The sequence below is a fragment of the Triticum urartu genome, chromosome 4, assembly GCF_003073215.2.
Source record: "Triticum urartu cultivar G1812 chromosome 4, Tu2.1, whole genome shotgun sequence".
In the NCBI taxonomy this organism is placed as follows: Eukaryota; Viridiplantae; Streptophyta; class Magnoliopsida; order Poales; family Poaceae; genus Triticum; species Triticum urartu.
Window position 1 is genome coordinate 377,431,716 of NC_053025.1, and position 27,656 is coordinate 377,459,371.

The window sequence follows — 27,656 nt, forward strand, 5'->3', positions numbered from 1 at the left end:
TCATGCATTGCATATCATGTCATCATGTGCATTTCATTTGCATACATGTTCGTCTCATGCATCCGAGCATTTTCCCCGTTGTCCGTTTTGCATTCCGGTGATTCGTTCTCTTTCGGTGGTCATTTCTACCTTTCTTTCATGTGTGGGGATTAAACATTTCCGGATTGGACCGAGACTTGCCAAGCGGCCTTGGTTTACTACCGGTAGACCGCCTGTCAAGTTTCGTGTCATTTGGACTTCGTTTGATGCTCCAACCGTTAACCGAGGGACCGAAAAGGCCTCGTGTGTGTTGCAGCCCAACACCCTTCCATTTTGTCCCAAAACCCACCTAAACCCTCTCCATCATCTAGAGTGTTCGACCACGATCGCGTGGCCGAAAACCGCACCTCATTTGGACTCTCCTAGCTCCCTCTACCTATAAATAAGTGATCCCCTCCAAAATTTGTGGTCTAACCCTAGCCTTCCCCTACCTCGCGCCACCGGACAAAAATCCTCGCCGCGCCGGACATGTCCGCCGCGCCGCCGCCACCTCACTCTACCCAATAGTGTCGCGCCACATCATCTCCGCTGTCGCTCCATACCAACCGGCGCTCACCACCTGGCCTCCCCGCGCCCTCTCACCGCGCGGCCCGCGGGGCCCAGATTTTGCCCGCGCGGGCCCGGTCGCCGCCGCCGCCGCCCGCGGGTCGCAGTGCACCGCCCGCTCCACCGCGGCTCCACGCGCCGCCCGCATCCCCGCGTGGCCGAGCAACTCGCCGGACCCTGCCGCACCGGCGTCTCCCTCGCCGGCCGAGCTCCGCCGCCTAGAGCCCTCCTCGCTGCGCCGCCGCCCCCCCATGCTGCCGGCAGTCACGCCTCATCGCGCCGCTCCTCGCCAGCGTACTTCCTCTCCGGCCACCCCAACAGCTCCGGCGAGCTGTCCCCGCACCGGATCCGGTTTCCCCCCCTCAACTCCGGCGCCCCAAGCACTGTCCCGGTGAAGTCTCCGACGACCTCGGTTTCCGCACACGATCTGGATCGAGATCTCGTTGACTTTCTTTCGAGGTTGATTTTCCCTAAGTCCCAGTAAATTTTGAGCATCTTCATCGCATTGTATCTCATTATCCGTAGCTCCGATTCATGCATATAGCATATCAAAATGTTCGTCTCAGAGAGTACATCATTTTATTCCATTGCATCATTTTAATTTGAGTTCATCTTGATGCCTGAAATGCTGTTAGAAGAGGGCTACTTGAGATAATTGTCAGATCTGCTGCTCTTTTTAGATATTTGTCATTTTTGCCATGATTATTGTGTGCATGATATGCCCATGAGCTCTACATATGTTTTGTTAAGGGTTTTGTCATCTTTCCAGAGGTGCAACCCATGTATTTTGTGATGTGTGTGGTGACTAGCACAAGCTTGCAAAGTGAGGCACTTGGTAATGCTGATTTCAGGGACTTAGTATTTCCACTAAGTCCTTGAGCTATTTATCTCATATTGCCTTATGTTCATGTTGTTTCCTAGTGATCCGTGCCTCTTTTGAGGATGATCAGTAAGGATGTTTTGTTAATCTCGTAGTGCTCTATCCATCCATGTCTTTGTTTGCAATTATGGAGCACTCTAGCTTGAGTCAATCGAGCTCTACTTTTGCTACTTCGTGAATCTGGGCAGATTGTCTACTTGTTAGCGATTCTGCCGAGGATGTTGTAGTTGATCCGTGCATGCTATGTTATTGTTCTTGCCATGTCTAGCTTGCATTTTGTGTATTCTTGATGGATGTATGCTTAGATGGTCATGACTTGCTCTGTAGTGAGTGCATCGAGCTCGTAAACATGCCTACTTGATATCTGATTTGCATGCTCCAGTTTTTTTCACTAAGTCTGTGATCTGATTATGTTTTTGCCATGTTCACATGCTTGCAATTGTATTTTCTGATCCCTTTTGGCTCAAGGTCACTAAGGGACTTTTGTTAAGCTCTTTGAGTAGTTCCATGGCATGCTTTACTTTGCCATGTTTAGGTCCTGTAGCATATAGTTTTCATGCTCCGAAGAGTGCTATCTGATCTGAAATTCCAGGCTTGTGTTAATTTCACTAAGTCTGAGATCTGTTTACCGTTTGCATTTTTGCCATGCTTGTTTGAACCTGTTAATGGATGAATTGGCCATAGCTCAGTGCTAGACTTTTGTTAGGAATCATGAATGCATCCCTGCCATGTATTTTGATGCCATGTTTGGGTGCTGTAGAATGTTCATCTTGTTGCATTTAGATGGCTACTTGCTGTATATCGCAGATCGGTGCCATATTTCAATTGCTTGCCATTTCCAAACCGTAACTCCGATTCCGGTGATCTTTATATCGTTTTCAAGCGATTTCATCTCATCTTTCCAGTGGAACACTTGGATTTCCAAGTTGAGTCCAGGTTCATGCATTCCTTGTCACATCATGCATATGCATCGCATACCGCATCCTGCATATCATACCATGTTCAGGTGTTGGTTGTTTACTATGTTGTGTGCTTCTTTCTGGTGTTTGCTTCTTCGGGGTGGTTCCTGTAACGTCGCGTTTGTGAGGATCCGTTCAACTACGTCCATTTGTCTTCTTCATGGACTTGTTCTTCTTCCTTGCGGGATTTCAGGCAAGATGATCATACCCTCGAAATCACTACTATCTTTGCTTTGCTAGATGCTCGCTCTTTTGCTATGCCTATGCTGCGATACCTGCCACTTGCTTATCATGACACCCATATTGTTTAACCAAGCCTCTAACCCACCTTGTCCTAGCAAACCGTTGTTTGGCTATGTTACCGCTTTGCTCAGTCCCTCTTATAGCGTTGTTAGTTGCAGGTGAAGATTGAAGTATGTTCCTTGTTGGAACATGGAGATGTTGTTCCTTGTTGGAACATCTTACTAGTTGGGATATCACAATATATCTTATTTAATTAATGCATCTATATACTTGGTAAAGGGTGGAAGGCTCGGCCTTATGCCTGGTGTTTTGTTCCACTCTTGCCCCCTAGTTTCCGTCATATCGGTGTTATGTTCCCGGATTTTGCGTTCCTTACGCGGTTGGGTAATAATGGGAACCCCTTGACAGCTCGCCTTAAGTAAAGCTCCTCCAGCAATGCCCAACATTGGTTTTACCATTTGCCACCTAGCCTTTTCCTTTCCCTTGGGAGTTGCGCTCCGGAGGGTCATCATTATTTTACCCCCTCCCCTCCGGGCCAGTGCTCCTCTGAGTGTTGGTCCAACCTGTCAGCTGCCGGTGGCCACCAGGGGCAACTCTGGGCTGGCCTACCCGTACCTAAGACAATCTGAGTGTGCCCTGAGAACGAGATATGTGCAGCTCCTATCGGGATTTGTCGGCACATTCGGGCGGTGTTGCTGGTTTAGTTTTACCCTGTCGAAATGTCTTGTAGAACTGGGATACCGAGTCTATCGGAATGTCTCGGGAGGAGGTCTATTCCTTCGTTGACCGTGAGAGCTTGTGATGGGCTAAGTTGGGACACCCCTGCAGGGATTTGAACTTTCGAAAGCCGTGCCCGCAGTTATGGGCAGATGGGAATTTGTTAATGTCCGGTTGTAGAAAACCTAAACTTGACCTTAATTAAAATGAATCAACAGTGTGTGTTACCGTGATGGTCTCTTTCCGGCGGAGTCCGGGAAGTGAACATGGTGTTGGAGTTATGCTTGACGTAGGTTGTTTTAGGATCACTTCTTGATCATAGTTTATCGACCGTGCTTTGCCTTCTCTTCTCACTCTCTTTTGCGTATGTTAGCCACCATATATGCTAGTCGCTTGCTGCAGCTCCACCTCATACCTTACCTTACTCTTAAGCTTAAATAGTCTTGATCGCGAGGGTGCGAGATTGCTGAGTCCCCGTGGCTCACAGATACTTCCAAAACCAGCTTGCAGGTGCCGATGAAGCCATTCCAGGTGACGCCACCAAGCTCAGGAGGAGCTCGATGAAGATCTTGTCCTTTGTGTTGTTTCGTTCTAGTTGATCAGTAGTGGAGCCAAGTTGGGGTCGATCGGGGACCTTTGTCTCTTTTGGGGTTCTTCTTTTATTTTGGTTCCGTAGTCGGATCTTGTTTGTATCTGATGATGTAATGCTTTATTCATGTATTGTGTGAAGTGGCGATTGTAATCCAACTATGTATCTCTTTTCCCTTATGTATTACATTGGTTGTTTGCGAAGATTGCCTCACTTGCGACATTGCTTTCAATGCGGTTATGCCTCTGAGTCGTGCTTCGACACGTGGGAGATATAGCCGCATCGAGGGCGTTACAACTACCATGGTGTTGCTATGACTTTGCCATGCTTAATGCTTGTTACTTTGGGCCCAGGTGCCATGATTTCAGATCTAAACCGTTTATGTTATCACCATTATATCCATGTTCTAGATCCGATCTTGTAAGTTATAGTCACCTACTACATGTTATGATCCGGCAACCCCGGAGTGACAATAGCCGGGCCCACTCCGGGTGATGACCGTAGTTTGAGGAGTTCATGTATTCACTATGTGTTAATGCTTTGTTCCGATTCTCTATCAAAAGGAGGCCTTAATATACCTTAGTTTCCAATATGGACCCCGCTACCATGGGAGGGTAGGAAAAAAGATGTCATGCAAGTTCTTTCCATAAGTATGTATGACTATTTACGGAATACATGTCTACATTGTATCGATGAACTAGAGCTAGTGTCGTATCGCCCTAGGTTATAACTGTCTCATGATGAATATCATCCAACAAGTCACCGATCCAATGCCTACAAATTTATCCTATATTGTTCTTGCTAAGTTACTACTGCTATCATCAATGTTAAACTTGCTACAAAACTATTGTTATCACTGTTACCGTTACCGTTACTACTACTACTATTATCAAAACTATCATACTACTTTGCTACTGATCACTTTGCTACAGGAAATTAATCTCCAGGTGTGGTTGAATTGACAACTCAGCTGCTAATACCTTCAAATATTCTTTGGCTCCCCTTGTGTCGAATCTATAAATTTGGGTTGAATACTCTACCCTCGAAAACTGTTGCGATCCCCTATACTTGTGGGTTATCAATACCCGCCGCGAGCCTCAACACTCATCGGACCGCATACATCAGTATGTATTATTTCCAATAAGTCAGGTGCTTGCTCTATTGTTCCGGAGACTAGCGTTTTAGTCATCTTGTCCATGAGGCATGGTTCGCAAGCATCAAATGATTCATAATCAAGTGATTCCAAAAGCCCATCTACATGGAGTTTCTTCATGAGCTTTACACCAATATGACCTAAACGGTAGTGCCAAAAATATGTTGCACTATCATTATCAACTTTGCATCTTTTGGCATCAATGTTATGAATATGTGTATCACCACAATCGAGATTCAATAAAAATAGACCACTCTTCAAGGGTGCCTGACCATAAAAGATATTACTCATATAAATAGAACAACTATTATTCTCTGATTTAAATGAATAACCGTCTCGCATCAAACAAGATCCAGATATAATGTTCATGCTCAACGTTGTCACCAAATAACAATTATTCGGGTCTAAAACTAATCCCAAAGGTAGATGTAGAGGTAGTATGCCAACGGCGATCACATCGACCTTGGAACCATTCCTGACGCACATCGTCACCTCGTCCTTAACTAATCTTTGTTTAATCTGTAGCCCTTGTTTCGAGTTACAAATATGAGCAACCGAACCAATATTAAATACACAGGCCCTACTATGAGCATTAGTAAGGTACACATCAATAATATGTATATCACATGTACCTTTGTTCACCTTGCCATCCTTCTTATCCGCCAAATACTTGGGGCAGTTCCGCTTCCAGTGACCAATCCCTTTGCAGTAGAAGCACTCAGTTTCAGGCTTGGGTCCAAACTTGGGTTTCTTCTAGGGAGTGGCAATTTGCTTGCCATTCTTCTTGAAGTTCCCCTTCTTTCCCTTGCCCTTTTTCTTGAAACTAGTGGTCTTGTTAACAATCAACACTTGATGTCCCTTCTTGATTTCTACCTCCGCAGCTTTGAGCATAGCAAAGAGCTCAGGAATTGTCTTATCCATCCCTTGCATAATATAGTTCATCACGAAGCCTTTGTAGCTTGGTAGCAGTGATTGAAAAACTCTGTCAATAACACTATCATCTAGAAGATTAACTCCTAGCTGAGTCAAGTGGTTATGATACACAGACATTTTGAGTATGTATTCACTGACAGAACTGTTCTCCTCCATCTTCAGATATAGAACTTGTTGGAGACTTCATATATCTCAACTCGTGCATTTTCTTGAAATATTAACTTCAATTCCTGGAACATCTCATATGGTCCATGATGTTCAAAACATCTTTGAAGTCCCAATTCTAAGCCATAAAGCATGGCACGCTGAACTATCGAGTAGTCATCAACACGCGACTGCCAGGCGTTCACAACGTCTATAGTTGCTGGAGGGGGTGGCACACCTACCGGTGCATCAAGGACATAATTTTTCTGTGCAGGAATGAGGATAATCCTCAAGTTATGGACCCAGCCTGTGTAGTTGCTACCATCATCTTTCAACTTAGCTTTCTCTAGGAATGCATTAAAATTCAAGGGAACGGTAGCACGGGCCATTGATCTACAATATAGATATGCAAAAACTATCAGGACTAAGTTCGTGATAAATTAAGTTCATTTAATCATATTACTTAAGAACTCCCACTTAGATAGACATCCCTCAAGTCATCTAAATGATTACATGATCCAAATCAACTAAACCATGTCTGATCATCACGTGAGATGGAGTAGTCTTCACTGGTGAACATCTCTATGTTGATCATATCTACTATATGATTCACGTTCGACCTTTTGGTATTAGTGTTCCTCGGCCATGTCTGTACATGCTAGGCTCGTCAAGTTTAACCCGAGTACTCCACATGTGCAAAACTGTCTTGCACCTGTTGTGTGTGAACATAGAGCCTATCACACCCGATCATCACGTGGTATCTCAGCACGACGAACTATCGCAACGGTGCATACTCAGGGAGAACACTTATACCTTAAAATTTTAGTAAGGGATCATCTTATAATGCTACTGCCATACTAAGCAAAATAACATGCATAAAAGATAAACATCACATGCAATCAAAATATGTGACATGATATGGCCATCATCATCTCGTGCTTTTGATCTCCATCTCCAACGCATCGTCATGATCTCCATCGTCACTAGCTCGACACCTTGATCTCCATCGTTGCGTCGTGGTTGTCTCGCCAACTATTGCTTCTACAACTATCGCTAACGCATAGTGATAAAGTAAAGCAATTACATGGCGTTTGCATTTTATACAATAAAGCGACAACCATAAGGCTCCTGCCAGTTGCATATAACTTTTACAAAACATGATCATCTCATACAATAACGTATATCACATCATGTCTTCACCATATCACATCACAACATGCCCTGCAAAAACAAGTTAGATGTCCTCTACTTTATTGTTGCATGTTTTACGTGGCTGCTACGGGCTTCTAGCAAGAACCGTTCTTACCTACGCATCAAAACCACAAAGGTGATTTATCAAGTTTGTTGTTTTAACCTTCAACAAGGATCGGCCACAGTCAAATTCGATTCAACTAAAGTTGGAGAAATAGACACCCACGAGCCACCTTTATGCAAAATTAGTTGCATGTGTGTCGGTGGAACCAGACTCATGAACGTGGTCATGTAAGGTTGGTCCAGGCCGCTTCATCCAACAATACCGCCGAATCAAAATAAGACATTGGTGGTAAGCAGTATGACGATCACCACCCACAACTCTTTGTGTTCTAATCGTGCATATAATCTACACATAGACCTGGCTTTGATACCACTATTGGGAAACGTAGCATGCAATTTCAAAAAAATCATATGCTCACGCAAGATCTATCTAGGAGATGCATAGCAACAAGAGGGGGAGAGCATCTTCATACCCTTGAAGATCGCAAAGCAGAAGCGTTTATCAACGCGGTTGATGTAGTCGTACACCTTCACGATCCGTCCCGATCAAGTACCGAACGTACGGCACCTCCGCATCCAGCACATGTTCAGCTCGATGACGTCCTTGCCTTCTTGATCCAGCAAGACGGGCGAAGTAGTAGATGAGTTCCGGTAGCACGACAATGTGGTGACGGTTCATGATGAAGAACAATCTCCGCAGAACTTCGTCAAGCACTACAGAAACTAGATGGAGGATAAACTAGAGGGGACAGGGTTGCCGACACATGGCTTGGTGAATCTTGAAGTGTCTTAGGTGCTAGCCCTGCCCCTCTATTTATATGTTGACCCTTGGGGTCAAAACTTAGAGTAAGAGCCTCCTCAAAGTCGGTTTTGTCTGAAAGGCAAGAGTCCTTCTCGGACTGCAGGACCAGACGCCAGGGTTCCCGGCGTTTGGGCCCAGACGCTAGGGACCCTGGCATCTGGCCCCTAGACTCTGCAAAACTTCCTTTTTTGCTTTCCAAAAACCTCGTGAGCTTTCCCCTTTGGCCCAAATAAAGTGTTCTCATACCCAAACATTTCGGGAAACATCCGGAACCCCTTCTGGTGAATTCTAGAACCTTTCCGGAGACCGAACACTATTATCCCATATATCAATCTTTACCTCCGGACCATTCCAGAGCTCCTCATCATGTCCGTGATCATATCCGGGACTCCGAACAACATTCGGTCACCAACAAACGTAACTTATATAATACTATATCGTCAATGAACGTTAAGCGTGCGGACCCTATGGGTTCGAGAACTATGTAGACATGACCGAGACACCTCTCTGTTCAATAACCAATAGCGGAACCTGGATGCCCATATTGGCTCCTACATATTCTACAAAGATCTTTATCGGTCGAACCTTATGACAACATACATTATTCCCTTTGTCATCGGTATGTTACTTGCCCGAGATTCGATCGTTGGTATCTTCATACCTAGTTCAATCTCGTTACCTGCAAGTCTCTTCACTCGTTTCATAATACATCATACCGCGACTAAATCGTTAGTCACATTGCTTCCAAGGCTTCTTATGATGTGTATTATTGAGAGGGCCCAGAGATACCTCTCCGATACTCGGAGTGACAAATCCTAATCTCGATCTATGACAACCCAACAAACACCTTCGGAGATACATGTAGAGCATCTTTATAATCACCCAATTACGTTGTGACGTTTGATAGAACACTAGGTATTCCTCTGGTATCCGGGAGATGCATAATCTCATAGTCAATGGAATATGTATTTGACATGAAGAAAGCAATAGCAATAAAACTGAACGATCAACATGCTAAGCTAACGGATGGGTCTTGTCCATCACATCATTCTCCTAATGATGTGATCCCGTTCATCAAATGACAACACATGTGTATGGTTTGGAAACTTAACCATCTTTGATTAACGAGCTAGTCTAGTAGAGGCTTACTAGGGACACGGTGGTTTGTCTATGTATTCACACATGTATCAAGTTTCCGGTTAATACAATTCTAGCATGAATAATAAACATGTAGTACTAATACAACTGTCATGTGAGAATTTGGAAAATTCTAGGTGTCATTTGACCTTTTAAAGACATTTAAGTGATTTTCTAATCATTTAATGACCGTAATTAAAATTTGAACTACATGTGCATGCAACAGCTAACCATAACGGTTTGAAAAGTCATATTTTGTGTACTTGTGTGCGAGTTAATTCCATTTGCAGTAAATTGGAACAAATTTTCAAACATATTGGTCTAACGGATATGACACAATTAAGCATGGAGTGCCATGGCATTTAAATTCCAAAAATTAAAAAAAGATCAGAAACACATGAAACCTTGCTTGATGTAATGTCATGCCACCAAGATGATGTGGTAAAAAATTTGGCATGTTTGACGAAAGTTTGGACACACACCCCTCACAAACCGAAGCAACTCACTAGAAGGCTCGTGGTTCCGAGAGGAAACAATGCATGTTTGATGGCGAACCAGTGATAGCTTTCTCTTGCGGGCTTCAAAAAATTTCTACAATTAACGTGCACTAATACAACTATCATGTCAAAATTTGGAAATTTTAAGGGGTTGTTTGACCTTTTTAATACATTTAAGTGATTTTCTAGCAATTTAATGACCGCAATCCAAATTTGGACTACATCTACATGCAACGCCTAACCATAACGGTTTGAAAAATCATATTTGTGTACTTGTGTGCGAATTAATTCCACGTGCAGTAAATTGGAAGGAAATTTCAAACATATTGGTCTCACGCCCTTGACACATGCATGGAGTGCCATGGCACTTAAATTCCAAAAAATTAAAAAAAGATCAGAAACACATGAAACCTTGCTTGATGTAATGTCATGCCACCAAGATGATGTGGTAAAAAATTGGCATGTTTGACGGAAGTTTGGACACACACCCCTCACAAACCAGAGCAACTCACTAGAAGGCTCGTAGTTCCGAGAGGGAATAATGCATGTTTGATGATGAACGGGAGATAACTTCTTCTTACGGGCTTCAAAAAAATTCTAAAGTTAACATGCACTAATACAACTGTCATGTCAAAATTTGGAAAATTTCAGGGGTCATTTGACCTTTTTATGACATTTAAGTGATTTTCTAGCCATTTAATGACCGTAATCCAAAACTACATCTACATGCAACGGCTTACCCTAACGGTTTGAAAAATCATATTTGTGTAATTGTGTGTGTGTTAATTCCATGTGTAGTAAATTGGAAGGAAATTTCAAACATATTGGTCCCATGCCCTGGACACATGCATGCATGGAGTGCCATGGCATTTAAATTCCAAAAAGAAATTAAAAAAAGATCAGAAACACATGAAACCTTGCTTGATGTAATGTCATGCCACCAAGATGATGCGGTAAAAAAATTTGCATGTTTGATGAAAGTTTGGACACACACACCCCTCACAAACCGGAGCAACTCACTACAAGGCTCGTGGTTCCGAGAGGGAACAATGCATGTTTGATGACGAACGGGAGATAGCTTCCTCTTATGGCCTTCAAAAAAATTCTACATTTAACGTGCACTAATACAACTGTCATGTAAAAATTTGGAAAATTCTAGGGGTCATTTGACCTTTTAAAGACATTTAAGTGATTTTTTAGCCACTTAATGACCGTAATTCAAATTTGAACTACATCTACATGCAACAGCTAACCATGACGGTTTGAAAATTCATATGTGTGTACTTGTGTGCGAGTTAATTTCATGTGCAGCAAATTAGAAGGAATTTTCAAACATATTGGTGTCACGGCATGGACACATGCATGGAGTGCCATGGCATTTTAATTCCAAAAAATTAAAAAATGATCAAAAAAACATGAAACCTTGCTTATGCCACCAAGATGATGTGGTAAAAAATTGGCATGTTTGATGAAAGTTTGGACACACACCCCTCACAAACCATAGCAACACACTAGAAGGATCGTGTTTCCAAGAGGGAACAATGTATGTTTGATGACGAACATGAGATAGCTTCCTCTTATGGCCTTCAAATTTTTTTCTACATTTAACGTGCACTAATACAACTGTCATGTGAAAATTTGGAAAATTATAGGGGTCATTTAACCTTTTAAAGACATTTAAGTGATTTTCTATCCATTTAATGACCGTAATTCAAATTTTAACTACGTCTACATGCAACGGCTTACCATAATCGTTTGAAAAAAAATCATATTTTGTGTACTTGTGTGCGAGTTAAAAAATCATCAAACGATGTAAACATCTGGTGTTTAAAAAAGAAAATGTAAAGATCTGGCCAGACAACCGGCCCCCACACAATTGGCACTCTATTTCGTGCCTCGAGGTTTGGAAGATGAGTGGCGCGGGTTATTAATCAGACACGGTTTTGTATTGGAACCTGTCAGCTATTAAGTTCACACAAGGATTTTGCTGCGGGAATTGTGTGTAATTCAAACTATAGTAATCGTAAATTCCGGCGACCGGCGTGTGTACTGTTCCCGTCGATCTAGATTCCGGCCACCAATACATACTACTTTGCTCACGTCGTCCCGCCTGCATTCTCATCTACATCCTCCCGTTGCTCGCCCTCTATCTCTCTCTTTCAGATCTCTGCCATGGCGCCGCCGATCTGCCCACGTGCCGACAAGGAGTCCCCCCCCCCGACGACGCTCAGACAAAGAGCAGCAACGAGGAGGACCCCTACACGACGCCGAACGAGGTTGCGCCGGACCCCCAAACTTTGGATTGATTTTGGGGCCAGTACAATCTTTGTCTGCGGAAGTCGCTGCCGCCGGGTGAGAAAGTCAGGCAAGTGGCGTTCAAGAAGGAGATGGCGGAGGAGGAAGCCAGGTACCAGGCGGCCTATGAAGCCCGTGTTGCCGCCTGGAAAAAGGAGGCGGCAAAGCTTTGGGGGCGGGCGCGTCGTCGTGCAGAGAAGGTGTACGGAGATGGGTACTTCACAAGGAAGGTCAAAGGCGCTAGGCGCCTCATCGCTACGTGGAGGTGGGCCGATAAGCTCCAACGTGCCACCGACGAGGAGCTTCATTGGGCGCCCAATGAAATGGCCAGATCGTTCGCGCTCGTCCACCAGCAAGAGGCAGATCGGTATGTCAAGTGTTGCGAGGCAGAGTAAGGCCTCCGCGCCGGGAAGACGCCGTGCACCAGGGAGCTGCTGGCGAGGGGCTGCCGAAATACTGCCCCAGGAGGGATTATTAGTTTTAGTATTGTTCGTTTTCAAGTTTATGCATTTTACCTAGTAATTAAGTATCATCACGTATATGTGATGATATTATATATATATAGGGATTGACTAATGAACAATTAATATATATATATATTATCAATTCCATTTTCTATCTATTTTTGTATACTAATTTGTATCTAGCTGTTATCATCCAGATATATAGAATGAAAATCATATACACATACATTGAAACAGAACATATAAGAACGAAAAACAGAGTACACACATTGAAACAGAGCAATATTATGATTGTTGTGAATACATAGCGATCCACGTCAAAACGACTAAACAAAATAAAACGCATCCAGCAGCCCTTGCCTATGGTAGCTCTTGGCTCTGCCTGAACTCGTGCAGTCGTTCATCCAAGTGGTCGACGCGCTCGCGGTACATCTAGAGCACGATCTCGAGCTCCAAGTTGGCTATTTCATCAGAGATCACCAACTCGAGGATGCGACGACCATGTCCCTCTACTGCGCTCAGGTGGACACCAGGGCCAAGGAGGCAGTCGAGCCTAGCGACCAGCGCATTGGCATCGAGCGGGCCACGGACAAGACGAACGGCGCAGCGGGCGTCCGGTGCAAGTACGGCGCGGTCGGCCTCTGGTGTAAGTACAGCACAGAGGGCATCTGCCCACTCCTGACGAGGAATGGGGGTACTGACGGAACGTGTACCCAGCTGTGACGCCCTATCGAAGCAGGTAAGCACCGATGGTCCGCTCTTGTTGTGCGGTGTGCCGCGCCTCTCGCTCTGCGGCCCTCCAACGGTCTCGTCATGCGGCGAGCCGCAGCCTATCGTCGCGGACGCGCCTACTTGCTCTGCGGCGCGCCATCGATTTTGTTGTGCGGCGAGCTGCAGCCTCTCGGCGCTGACATGCCTATCTTGATCCGCGGCGCTGAAGCGCCATGCGCCGAGGGTCTGCTCAGCCCTGGCGATGATGCGCATCACGGCGTCGTCCATCGCGTTGCCGGGGAGCGCCTCGGCCTCGATGGACCTGACGCCTTCTCGTTTTCCTCGTCAACGAGGCTGATTGCAGAGGCGGCGCTTTGGTGGGTTGGCATGCTTGGAAAAGGTGGATGTGCTACAGGCTATGCTTGTTGCCTCCCTACGTCACGCGTCGCCTAGGTTTGTGCGCAATATCACTGGGTGGCGGGAAACCGGTGAGGAAATGGCGAGAAACGGTGGTGTGTTCATAAAACGCCATCAATTAATGAAAACTTAGCATAGAAGGAACATCAAGCTAGCACAAGAAGTAGATGATGATCGTTTATCCTGGTTAATTATGCATGTAATAGTTTACTCTGGTGTGTGGAAATGTCATGTGTGTACTAGCCACCTATGTAATTGGATGTTTGTCCTGTATTACACACATCTTGTTTATGTGAAACGTTTCTGTTCTCTTGGCTCAACACAAAAAGTTTATCGCAATGAACCGTATGTCGTATATCGCACACACCTTGATCTGGCTGACCGTTTCTTTTGTGTTGCCTAATCACAAACAGTTCATCTGAGTGAAATGTATGCCGTATATCATACACACCTTCATCTGGCTGCCCATTTCTGTCGTTCGGCCTCATCACAAACAGTTCATCCGAGTGAATTGTATGCCGTATATCGCACACACCTTCATCTGGCTGCCCGTTTCTTTTATTCTGCCTCATCGCAAACAGTTAATTAAACTGAACTATATGCCCCGCATCGCACACACAACTAAAATCTGAACCATGTTTGATGTACCCTTCATCACAAACGTTTTGCATCTTTTTTGACGGTTTATTACATCGCTGTTTGCGATTAATGCATCGCACACAGTTTCGTAAATGGGCCTCTGATCGTAGTGTCGCGTTAGCAGCATCCTGCAATAGTGTAATCATATGATTTGATATTATTAATTTTGATATATTTCTCTAAAAGGTAAATTAATCTTGGTTTGACTTTTCAAAAAATAATACACCTTATATTTGAGAACAGAGTCGGTATATTTTTTAGAAACCCAGCGAGGGCAACAGCGCTCTTTTGTCTCGTTGAAACCCGAAGGACATTGAACGATCTAGAGCCTTTCCGAAGTAGCTAAGCCAACCTATTTACGATTTTTCCCTCGTTGGCTTCCTATCCCATTCAACTCCACCGCTCCCCCTTCCTTTTATGCCCGCAACATTGTTGCTCATTTCCTCCGTTTCCCCTCCTAGAGTCGCGACTCTGAACCATAAAGTGTAGATCCCCGCGCAGCAGGAGCGATAACTCATGCGTCCGAAATTTCCTCCAGTAAAACATGACGTGATAACCGCTCATGATCCTTCTCTGCACTGCGCACTCTCTTATTCTTGATCAGATTCATGTGTGGTCATGCCGCCAGTTGAGGTCATGCCGCCAGTTGAGCGGGCTGGGATGGGATTGATTGATGGAGTGCTGCTATTTTAGTTTGGTTATAGGATTCTGCATATGGTCTTGTGTGTCATATAGTATTAGTTAGATCATGGGTCTGGAAGTTGGGACTTGGGAGTCTAGACATTGCTCCTTGTAAGTTATTGTATTTCTTTCTCCCGCACAAAAGAGTTACTGTATTTCTTAGTTAGGCACAAGTATGCGAGTTATTACGATATGTGATATCCTAGGTTTTTGTTCAAGGGGCCGCCCTGATTGGTTGACTACCATTTGTTTAGCCAACCTCACAAAAGTTGCCATTTTTGGCCAACTAATTGGCTAGCCATATTCTTATTGATGATTGTCGTGATTTTAAATGAGAATGAGATTTGATCAAAATCATGATGGGCATTGTTTTGAGTGCAGTCATCACCCAAGCACTAAGTGGGTGTAGAGGCTAGACAAGGTTTACTTGATGATTGAACTGCCCGATGCAAAGGATGTGAAGCTCAACTTGAAGCCTGATGGCCATTTAAATTTCTCATCAAAGGACCCTGCTAATGATATGCATTATGAGCTTGACCTTGAGCTCTTTGATGATGTCAGTGTTGAGGTTGGTGTCTATAATTACTGAAAAATGTCATCTTCTTGGGTGCACTTTTTACATGCTAATTGTTGCTATTTATTTATTTACATGCAGGAGAGCCAAGCCGCTATTTCCCTAAGGACTATATGCTACCTTGTCAAGAAAGCTGAGGGCAAGTGGTGGCCTAGGATGCTCAAGAAGGAAGCCAGGCCACCTGTGTTCCTCAAGGTTGACTGGGATAAATGGCAATATGAGGATGATGAAGACACTGGATGTAAGTTCTGTGGTTCAAACATGTGTTTGTTTGTGTCATATACCCTACTATGTTGTTCAGGGTGAACTGACCTCAAGTTATCTGTGTCGCAGTTGTGACTTTGGTGATATGAACTGCTCGGTATAGGTTTGGTACAATCTTTCTCCACTGATGAAGTAAATGTTAGCAAGGCTTCTCATTGCTCTTTATGTTTACATAAGCTATACATGGGAGGTGGTGATGATGATGATAATGATGAGATTTTGGAGGATGATGAAGACAATATGGTTGACAGTGCTAACAAAGGTACCTTATGATGTTTATCTTGTACTACATGATTTGTTTGGGAAGCATGTGCCTATTCAAGGCTTCATATTTCTGTCTTGCTATTTGATTAGTGCTATTCTGATAATATTCAGAACGAGCATACTAGTAAGACACTTTGATGAATCCTACTCTTAATTATTTAGCCTTTTAGGTGAACCCTCATTTTTCTGGAGGTCCAATGGGAGAGTAGCATAGACATATCTTCAGTGTTGCTTTCATAATCTGCCTATCACATACACATGCATGTGGAAGTGTTGAACTCTGTCCAGTGTTGTTCAATGTAAGTCGAGGCGACTGTCTCAACCATCAATTCCAAGAACAGTACAGAGAGACTTTGGTCAGCCTTATCTTTTGTGAATTATTATGAAATTTTGATTTGGTCTATTTATTGCAACCTAACGTAATGAACTACTGAATTCTGGTCTCAACTCTTGGATATCGAAAATGGATTTTATGGGTAGTACTGTTTTCTGAACTAATTCCATGTTGTAAATGCAACTGATGTAGATGTTGAGATAGAGGAGGGGGCAAGGGAGGGGAAGCACAGCCATAAAAAGATTGGAGGCGATGGCATCGTTACAATGATGATCATGAGATCTATATCTAGATACTGGTAGAATTTTAGCGTGCCCTTGAAGTTGGTTAGGTGGTGTTGGTAGCTTTTGGCCTAGGGCTATCTGTAGTGTTTGACGGACGACACTGTTGTGCATTTTGTTATCCTCCACTTCTTGTTTATTGTAGACCTGCTAGGTATGTTAATTACATGAGATTGTGGTGCACGTATCTCAGATAGTATAAGATTGCTTACTACTGATGAAAACATGATGGGCCTATTTGGATTGCAGCCTAAGGTTGCCACCCCTAACTTTAGTCACGCCATAGTATCTTAGGCAGTGCATGTGTTTTGTTCATTGCCGCACATGTGGCTTGCCACACTTTATTAGCTTCATGGTCCACATGCCATAGGCTTAAATTTTATGCCACACTTTGCCTAAGATAAGGAGCTAGTAACACTGGAGGGCCTAGAACTTGTCCAGGATGTGATGGTTTAGTCCTAGAACTTGCAAAAGAGCACTGATCAGTCCTAGAACTTGTTCAAGATGTGCGAGTTTAGTCCTGGGCCAATCACACGCAGCCAAGTGGAGCCAGTCAGCCCGAGACGGTTGGTGCTGGAATTTTTGCACTTACCCCCTATTGTTTCTCAAATTAAACACGCTGCAAAATGTGTTCTAGGTCGATAAAACGTTGCACACAAATATTAATACACTCGGTAAGAGAGCACCACTGCAGATTTGTATATATTGTTCCAAAGCAAATTCCTAATAGGTTTTACAATGATTAACACAAGCATGTTGAAACAAATTGATGCTACTTTCTTTTGGAGCAATTTTCAGTACAAAATTTAGGTCGTTGAAGAAGGCATATGACGACTAATGACAATTTGTTTGGTGATTGTGTTACTGCTTGGATTTTGTAGAACAAAGTAGGAAGGGAAAGGGATATTGAAATCGGGAGAGTGCATAATAAATCAAATCGTTACTGTGTGAGCGACACAAACGAACCAATTTGTTTCTCAATTAATGTGGATCTTGATTATTATTTTTATCATTTTGGCAAAAAGCCTTGCCATTTGATTGGGACTCCTTTTTCGTTGGAGAGACCCATAATGGACAACTCCTAGCCCCTAGCCCCTAGCTCCTAGCCCCGGTGTCTAGCCCTCCTACACGCGGGCGGCCGCTCTGGCCCCGGCATCCACGATCCGTCTGTTCCACCGCACGACGACCCTCTCCATTGGCCCACGATCATGGCTCTCGTAGATTTCAACTTCGACATCGGTCAAGATTTTGCAGCGGAAGTTTGGAGGAAATGGGTTGTCCCAATCAACTTTGAGGAAGGCAAGGACATGGAGGAATTCCCACTAGTGGTAGAATTCACAAGATCTCGGATTGGATTGACAGAAGAATCTGTAAGCACTATTCTTTCATCATGTTTTGGTGGTCGTGCATCTCTGTTCAAAGTCAAATTGCTCCAATACTGGTCATTCAAGTTCTCTGTTTCCTCCAAAGAAGTGGGATTCTCAATCATCAAGGGAGGTAACATTGCTCTACCCCTCCTTAACGTTAATTTCTTCCTTTGGGGTAATGGGGGACCTAACTCAACGTTGATGGAGACTTCAACCCACGAAGGGTAACGATTGCGCGAGTGCACGGAGGGCTCAACCCACGAAGGGTCCACGAAGAAGCAACCTTGTCTATCCCACCATGGCTATTGTCCACGAAGGACTTGCCTCACTTGGGTAGATCTTCACGAAGTAGGCGATCACCTTGTCCTTACAAACTTCTTGGTTCAACTCCACAATCTTGACGGGGGCTCCCAAGCAACACCTAACCAATCTAAGAGACACCACTCACCAAAAGGTAATAGATGATGTGTTGATGATGAACTCCTTGCTCTTGTGCTTCAAATGATCGTCTCCCAAACACTCAACTCTCTCTCACACAGATTTGGATATGGTGGAAAGATGATTTGAGTTCAAAGCAACTTGGGGAAGGCTACAAATCAAGAATCTTGTGGTGGGATTGGAATATCTTGATCTCAACACATGAGTAGGTGGTTCTCTCTCAGAAAATGTATGTTGAAAGTGTAGGCACGTTCTGATGGCTCTCTCTCTCTCTCATATGGAGAAGGGGGTGGAGGGGTATATATAGCCTCCACACAAAATCCAACCCTTACACACATTTGACCCAACTCGGCCAGACCGAATAGAAGAACTCGGTGAGACCGATTTAGTTCAAAATGTGAACGTTAGGAATCTCAATGGGACCGACTGGAACAACTCGGTGGGACTGATGTGCTAGGGCTTAGGGCAAACATAAACTCGGTGGCACCGATTACATCAACTCAGTGAGACCGAAGTGAAGCAATAAGGCAATAGAGAAAATGTCAAGCCAACTCGGTGGGACCGATTGCTATTTCGGTGAGACCGAAATAATTGCAATAAGCAATAGAGAATTGGCAAGGCCATCTCGGTGAGACCGAGATCCGCATCGGTGTGACTAAACTGTTTAGGGTTTCTGGCAATGGCTATGTCCTATGAACTCAGTGGCTCCGGGTGGAATGAATCGGTGGGGTCGAGTTGGAGTTTAGGGTTTTGACATATTTGGAATGAGAAAGTGATTGAGGGATTTGGAGCAATATCACTAACGTTGCGTTTGGATGTTCCCATTGGAGGCTTGGAATCTGATTTGGTATTGTAATCTTTCAATTCATGTGTTTGGTTGCACAGCAAATTGGCAGGCTGTAATGAAACGAAAACGATGGCTGAATTACATCCCACGCGAAGTGCCTGCCCACGATACGGAGCCCTCCCGCTCCGAATTGCGCTGAAATCGCTTGCTCGGATACCTCTTCGAGCGACCAGAAAAAAGAAGGGGATATGACTAGGAGAGGCTGACCGCGACGACCTAGCAGAGTCCGGCGGTGGCGGCCACCACCACGGAGTCTGGCGGTGGCGCAGGTACCTTCCTCCCCTCTTCCCTAGCTCCTGCTCGTCATCCCCTTGAGACACTCCCCGCCATGGAGTCCAACGGCGGCACAGGTGCCTTCTTCCTCAGCCGGCCCCGCCCTCCTCCCCGGTTGCCATGCCCCGCCGTCCTTAGCCACGCCTGGCCGTCCTCCCTGCCCTCCGTCACCCGCCCCTCTTCTAATCGATTGGCCCTCGGTGCTCGCTGGCATGTAGGTCCTCTGCTCTAGATCTCGCGGCCGTCGGAGTTTGCCATACACGGGGGGTTGTGCCTGCACGAGCTTGGACCATCACGCTCATCGGTGTCACTCCATCCCGGTCGCGGATGGTCGGCTGACCGTCGGGGACGACGGCGTCCTGTGCTCCTAACTGCTGCTCGGCCGGCTCTGTTCAAGGTGCAGCTCATGCAAACCGTCAATTCCATTGTATGGCATCCAAACATAACATTGGTATTGCTAGCTTGTCTAATTCCAACCTGCAATATTTTGTACATCCAAACATCTGTATTGGTATTTGAGCCCATTGCAATACAAAGGTTGATTTGGTATTGGATCCAATGCAATTCAGAGGCTCTCAATAGAGACATCCAAACGTAGCGTAAGCATTTGAGCAAGCAAGCCATTAAACAACACCTCGTCCCCTTTTAATAGTATTGGCTTTCCTATGGATTCAATGTGATCTTGGATCACTCAAATAGAAATGAAGAGTCTTGAGCTTTTGCCAATATGTGTCCTTAGCATTTTGAGGGGTCCACATCTCTAGTCCATGTCATGCCATTCATTGAACTTTCTGAAATATTAAACTTGAATGGATATTAGTTCAATGAGCTATATGTTGTTATGAATTACCAAACCATCCGGAGTTTGGTTGCACTTTCACATGGTTGCGTCGGACGACGCCCATGGTGCGTCCATGACCTCGGTGCGCTAACAGAAGGGTTGCGCGGCCGCCACTGCGTTCGGACGCCAGACGGACTGCACTGTCCCCGGTGAGGCAGTGACGGCTGCCCTAGCGTCAGACCCATGCGCCATTTGGGCGGATGCAATGGATTCCTGACGAATGGAGTTCGAGTGCAGTCGTGCACGGGCCACCTCCCAGGAGCGGCGGAGCGAAAGCCGCACGACCATCTCCTCCTCGGGGACGCGTCTGATAAGCTCAGGGTTGACGGATCTGGAGGTGAAGGACTCGGATCCGTTGCCCGCCATGCCGGAGACAGCCGGACGGCGCTAGAGACGAGCTTAGGTGGCGGAGGGGAGTGGAGTGAAGTGGTTAGGGTTTGGTCTGGCGAGTGAATGGGGAGGAATATATGTGGGGTCGGATGGGCCAACGTAAGCCGGGTCCAGCACGGCGGGTGTGCTCGGCCACCCCATATCCGACCGGGCGGGCCGTCCCGCCATTTAAGGAGGGTTTGAGATACCCGGCTGTAGATGCTCTAAATCCGTAAGAACCTCCTCTTGGTGCATGTAGTGATGACATTGTGTTGTAGTGAGTTTACATTTCTGTTTCTCAATTAGCTTATAAAGGCCCTGCTGCTACGGTAATAAACTGCACAGATTGGTTTTGTGCATGTGCTGATCCATAATATGTTGGAGTTGTGGAGCTGCTGTAGTTCAGAGGTTTTGTTGATAAATCTGGGGATCTTGCCCAATGTATAAGCACTACCAGTGACGATACTATATATAGATATAGCTTCCATTGTCATAAATGATCACTGAATCTGAATCTAAATATTAGTGCAAATACAGTACGATAGTGGCCGCTGCACCTACAGGTTCTGAACCTTTGTTCAGAAAAACTCGGACAGGTTCACGTACAGCTCGTCGAACTGCATGTCAGCCCCGAGGCTGCTGCCGGCGGCATAGCGGTAGCCACCGCTAAGCTGGCACCAGGAGCTCACCGGCGAGGAGGGGAACAAGGGCGGGGTGACAGGCTCTGCCGGCTACTGAATCCCTTCCGGTGTCGCAGCCGGCGAGTTCTGCTATTCCTAGCCGAAGGAATCAGGCGGATGCTGGTCCATGCCAGCCAGGAACGCGGTGGCCTGGGCACAGGTGTGCGCGCTGTGTTACACGACGTCGAAGAGCAGCGGGTCGGCGGCGGCGTGCTGCATCTGCTTGGTGGCCTGGCAGCCCTGCGTGTGCCGATGCGTGCACCAGAAGTAGGCCCTCGGGTACGTGGCGCCGAGGATGTCCTTCCAGCCGTACTTCCGCCAACTAAGCTCGTCGTCAAGCGGGCCCAGGTCCTGCATCAACGACACCCGGACCTGCACCCTCACCGCCGCCATCTTCCTGCCGCTCCTCAGCCGGTCGTTCACGCGCACCCGACGGCCGGCATTGCCTCCGCGTGGGCTGTTGTCAGCGAAGCGCACGGCACGGTCGACGAACGCGGCCAGCTCGACGCAGAGCTCCCTGGCAACGCCCGGCACGCCCTGATCGCCGTTGACACACGCCTCTAGCTCCCTTGCCATCGCCAGCAGCCCGTCCAGCCCTCGCCAGCGTCGCCGTCGTGTCCTCCATGCCCGGCGCACCAAGTCTAGTCAGTCGATCAGTGGCTAGCACACTAAGTCTAGTCAGTTGATCAGTGGCTAGCGTCGTCATCGAAGGAGATATCACCTAAATTCGAGAAACGGCAGGGGGTAAGTGCAAAAGGTCCAGCGTTGACCAGCTGGCTCCACTTGGTTACGTGTGATTGCCCAGGACTAAGTTATCACATAAGGAAGGCTAGCTAGGATTCCGTGAGTTACTGTTCTCCTCCGTCCCCTGTTCCCCACCTTCCTCTGAATTTCCCCACTGTAATCGGCTGTTAACAGGGAGGACTTCGGATGGGAGGTTCCACGAGCAGGTAATTATAGGTTCACAACGGTTGTGAGAGGAGGCAGAACATGACTTTGGAGATGGCGCCTCCCCTTCCCCCTCCCCGACCCGGGCGTCTCCGGCCCCTTCTGGTGCCACTCCGGCGGATCTCCTCCCCTCGTCGCCCCCTCCCCCTCCTCCCCATCCTCTGTTGGCGTGGTGGCCTCGGTGCGGCGGCCGGCTGCCTCACGGCCGCCGATTGGTTCCCGTTTCTGGGCTCTTGCCGTTGATGAGATGAACTCCTCTGATGATGATGGTGTCCCCTCTCGTGGCTCTACGCTCCCAGTGGCGGCTCTCTAGGCGTCGGCTCGTCTTCGAAAATTTGCTCGTGGGGGTAGGGGCAGGTCGGTGTGTTCGCATATGAACACGTCACCGTGTACCTCCAACACCGAGGGTGATGCACCGTAGCTCATGTCGAAGGAGACCCGTCCGGAAGCGCGGTACGCAAGCAATCCAGCGGGTGCTTTTAAGGACCCGAAACCTCACACGCCCGGGATGGACCCCGTCAGGGCGCGCAGCGGCTATGGGCTGCCCTAGGTCGGCCTGACCGCCCCCTAGGGCCTTGAGGTTCGCCGCCCTGCAATGAAGAAGAACGAACGAAGAACGAGGAAGAAGAACAAGGGAGAAGGAAAAGTAAGGTAAAAGATATAGATAGATTTGTTCGATTGTGTGTTGTTGTTCAATAGGCCGTCACCTTTTATCTATATAAGAGGCGGATGGACTTCTCGTACAAGAAAAAAACTTGCCTTGCCGTCCAAATCATCAAAATCTAACCAAACTTGGACTTCTCACGACCTCCGACCTGGATGTCCGGCTCTAGGCCCGGATGATCCGGCCTAGCCCAATTTTCTGATAGCAGCTCACTGTTTTGGCTCTAGAATCCACATACGATATCGGATTAGGATGTTTTTTATATTAAAATCAACCGCCTCGACGATACGCACAACTTTCATGTTGAACACTTTTTGATCCGAGGCCATCTTGATGGTGTTTCGGGCCGTTTTCTAAAGTCTATAGTAAAAAAAAGTGTCCGAACGTCCGGACTTCTATCCGGATTGTCCGGCCTCCACCCGGATCATCTGGGATTGGACCCAGATCATCCGGCTACATCATAAACCTTTTGTTATTTTCGGTGCTTCAATTTCCCGGATGATCCGGGCCCCGGACCGGATCATCCGGCCAAACACTGCTGCATCGCACGATTTTGCCTATAACTTTCGCATACGACCTTGGATGGGTACGATTCTTATATCAAAATCGTCTGTTTCGACGAGACGAAGAACTTTGCAGTTGAAACTTTTCCCATGCGAGGCCATCTTGGGGGCGTAATCAGCTGAATAGTATTCTGAATACAAAATCTGAGTACTTCGAACACAATTTCGGCCTTAGAGATGAGACCGGATGACTATGGCCCAAATATCAAAGTTTTTCCTTTCGACATTATGGAACTTTATCACTTTGAGCACTTCTCCATTTGAATCCATCTTAATTAAGTTCTTCGCCGTGCCAAAATCTGGTGTCAACACATGCCCCCCTGTTTTTCGGCAAACTTGTGTGCCGAAAAATAACTTGCACGATGCTTTTCCTAAGGACGATGTCAACACTCCATCGGCCATTTTATGTGCTTAGGACGATAAGTATATATCGGCCATTTGGATTAGCAACAAAAGTAAAGCTAATCAAACATATGATGATTTGGTAATACCCTTTCATGATGTAAGAAATTATATTGCATCCATGGTTTAAAATAAGCCCATTGAGGGTAACCAATCATACCTGATGAGAAATTCCATGGCATAGGCATCAACGGCATTGTTGAAGAAAATGGATAATGTGTGGACCGAAGATGTTGAAACCTTCGGCTTGGTCCTTCATAGTTTTCACTCTTTTCCTTCTTCACATTTGCCGCACTCCTTGTAAAGGAAGATTGCACATAATTCTTATTTTGAATACTTCCTTTGGGAACTCATGCCATGTTTCTCTTTTCAAGTTCTTGTGCACTAAGCTTTTGCAACTTCTTCTTTTGCCAATATGATACACCGAGTGGGCACCCCGGCTGCGATTTTGTTTGAAGTAATGGCAGTTCTTGTTTTACCTTGTGCACTCTCAACTTCTTCCCTTCAGATTTGGCACTTGATTGATTTGCCTTATTGCCTTTTGTAGCCAATCTCGACACTTTACTTGGCTCTTTTTCATCTGAGATCATATCTGAAGTGGCACTCTTACGACCATCTTGTTTGACGCGGTAGACTTGCTTGACCACCTCATTCTTGTTCATTGAGCTCCGGACCGATTCCTTATGATTGAAATTGTCTTTGATATGTGATTGTTCAAATGTTGATCTTTTTGGAGCTGCATAATGTTTGTGAGATGATATAAAATAAGATGAAGAATGCGCCCTTGTATCATACCTGTCCCATGATGGATATGGATTTACATGATCATAGGAAGGTATCCATGGCATTGGCATTGGCGGCACAAAATATGGATACGAATATACCGCATTAGAATTCTCATTTTGCCAATACCAATCCTTGGATTTGCGCCTATGGGGCGATCTTGATGCCTTTGCGTTACTTGGACGATAAGCACTGTTCTCCTCACTTATCTTCTGATATATTTTCAATAGTTGCGCGAAAGTGACTTCCGGCTTTTTATCTTTGTGCTTACGTCGGCCTTTATTTTCTTTGGTTGTGCTTGCACCGATCTTTGGATTTTCTTGTTACCCCCCAGTCATTGGCGTCTCCATTGTAACTTCGATGGAATTCTCTCCCTCAAGATTATGTTCATTATGCTCTTCAGTAATTTCTTTACTTGAAAGCTTGATCCCATCACCTGCAGTTTTTACCTTCTCTTTAAATGAATCGGCTTGAAGCAGCCGATGCAAAAACCTTTTACCATTGGGACCAATTGGAATGGACTCGTCATCTCTTGGTGTCTCAACAAATTTCAATCGTCCTTTATCAATGGCCGATTTAACTATTTGACGAAACATGTTGCAATCCTCAATACTATGCTTGAACGAATCATGCAACTTACAATAAATTCGTCCTTGGATAGATGTCTTGACATGGTGATCAAGAATTCTAATGTAATTATTTTTCAACAACAAATCAAAGATTTGATCGCACATGTTTGAATCGAAGGTATACATTTTGTTTTTTAGCCGATCTTGGTGTACGAACGGCCTTGGAAGTAAGCAAACGAATGGTTCAGATTTAGAATCTCCCCATTCGGCTATGCATTGTGTTTTACACCCTATCTCCGATGTATTTGGATAAGATATTATATTAGCATCGGATTTCTCAACAGAATTTGACCTTGGCTTTAAATTTCTGAAACGAAAATAGTAAGAATACACATGTCTCCATTGAGACCAAGTGCAAGCCAATTAAGAAACAAGCAAAGCTACCCAATTAGATATGAAATTTTGATAAAGCAATGGGGAAAACTTTGGCTGCAATAATAGGTCACTATCAGTCTTTATAAATGGCACAATAGATTGACCGATATGTTCTATAACAGTTTTATTGCTAACAAGTAAATTTCCCTTCATCATTGGTCTTTCAAAATTACTTATGAGAATTTCTCTTATAGAAGCATAAAAAATAAAGTTGCGACCAAATCGGAAGATAGGTAAATCACTTGCTAGACATACCTTTTCAAACACGTTGGGAGAGTATGATGGTTGCGTTACTTGAACGATAGGTTGTTCCTCTTTCGAATAGCTCCCCAACACCTTGTCATCCTGTTTTTCTAGAATAGATTCGGCATACGTAATATTTGATTCGGTCTTTTCAATAGCTGAATTAACTTTGTTATCCGAATCACCATCTTTTTTGATAATTCTATCCACACTCAATGCTTTCTCTTTTTGACATAATCTAGCTTGAATTGCAGCAGAATTAATAGGCTTTCCCTCTTTTATTAATTCATGTAGAACAACATTGCATTCGTCCTAAAAAGACGTAAGATTTTTCTTAATGACCCAATCTGGATAGAATTTCCCCCCGACACTTTTAGACTCTTTTGGTAACGATATGTCACCAAAATTCTGTAATTTTGCAGGGGGACTGTTGGGGAACGTAGTAATTTCAAAAAAATTCCTACGCACACGCAAGATCATGGTGATGCATAGCAACGAGGGGAGAGTGTGATCTACGTACCCTTGGTAGATCGACAACGGAAGCGTTTGGTTGATGTAGTCGTACGTCTTCACGGCCCGACCGATCAAGCACCGAAACTACGGCACCTCCGAGTTTTAGCACACGTTCAGCTCGATGACGATCCCCGGACTCCGATCCAGCAAAGAGTCGGGGAAGAGTTCCGTCAGCACGACGGCGTGGTGACGATCTTGATGTACTACTGTCGCAGGGCTTCGCCTAAGCACCACTACAATATTATCGAGGACTATGGTGGCTGGGGGCGCCGCACACGGCTAAGAATAAGATCATGTGGATCAACTTGTGTTTCTCTGGGGTGCCCCTGCCTCCGTATATAAAGGACTAAAAGGGGGGGTGCGGCCGGCCTAGGAGAGGCGCGCCAGGAGAGTCCTACTCCCTCTGGGAGTAGGATTCCCCCCCCCCCAATCCTAGTTGGAATAGGATTCGCGGAGGGGGGAAAAGAGAGAGAGAGAGAGAGAGAGAGAGGCCGGCCCCCTCTCCTTGTCCTATTCGGACCAAGAGAGGGGAGGGGCGCGCGGCCCGTGTTGGGCTGCCTCTTCTCTTTTCCACTAAGGCCCGCTATGGCCCATATAGCTCCCGGGGGGTTCCGGTAACCTCCCGGTACTCCGGTAAAATCCCGATTTCACCCGGAACACTTCTGATATCCAAACATAGGCTTCCAATATATCAATCTTTATGTCTCGACCATTTCGAGACTCCTCGTCATGTCCGTGATCACATCCGGGACTCCGAACAAACTTCGGTACATCAAAATGCATAAACTCATAATATAACTGTCATCGTAACCTTAAGCGTGCGGACCCTACGGGTTCGAGAACAATGTAGACATGACCGAGACATGTCTCCGGTCAATAACCAATAGCGGGACCTGGATGCCCA

At 45.7% G+C, this 27,656-nt stretch overlaps 2 pseudogenes; one reads left to right on the top strand and one right to left on the bottom strand.

Annotated features, from left to right (window-relative positions):
* The first annotated feature begins 13,153 nt into the window (after positions 1-13,153).
* LOC125554762 lies at positions 13,154-16,327 on the top strand (annotated as a pseudogene).
* A 5,203-nt stretch (positions 16,328-21,530) lies between these two features.
* Positions 21,531-22,257, bottom strand: LOC125553861 (annotated as a pseudogene).
* Between the last annotated feature and the right edge of the window lie 5,399 nt (positions 22,258-27,656).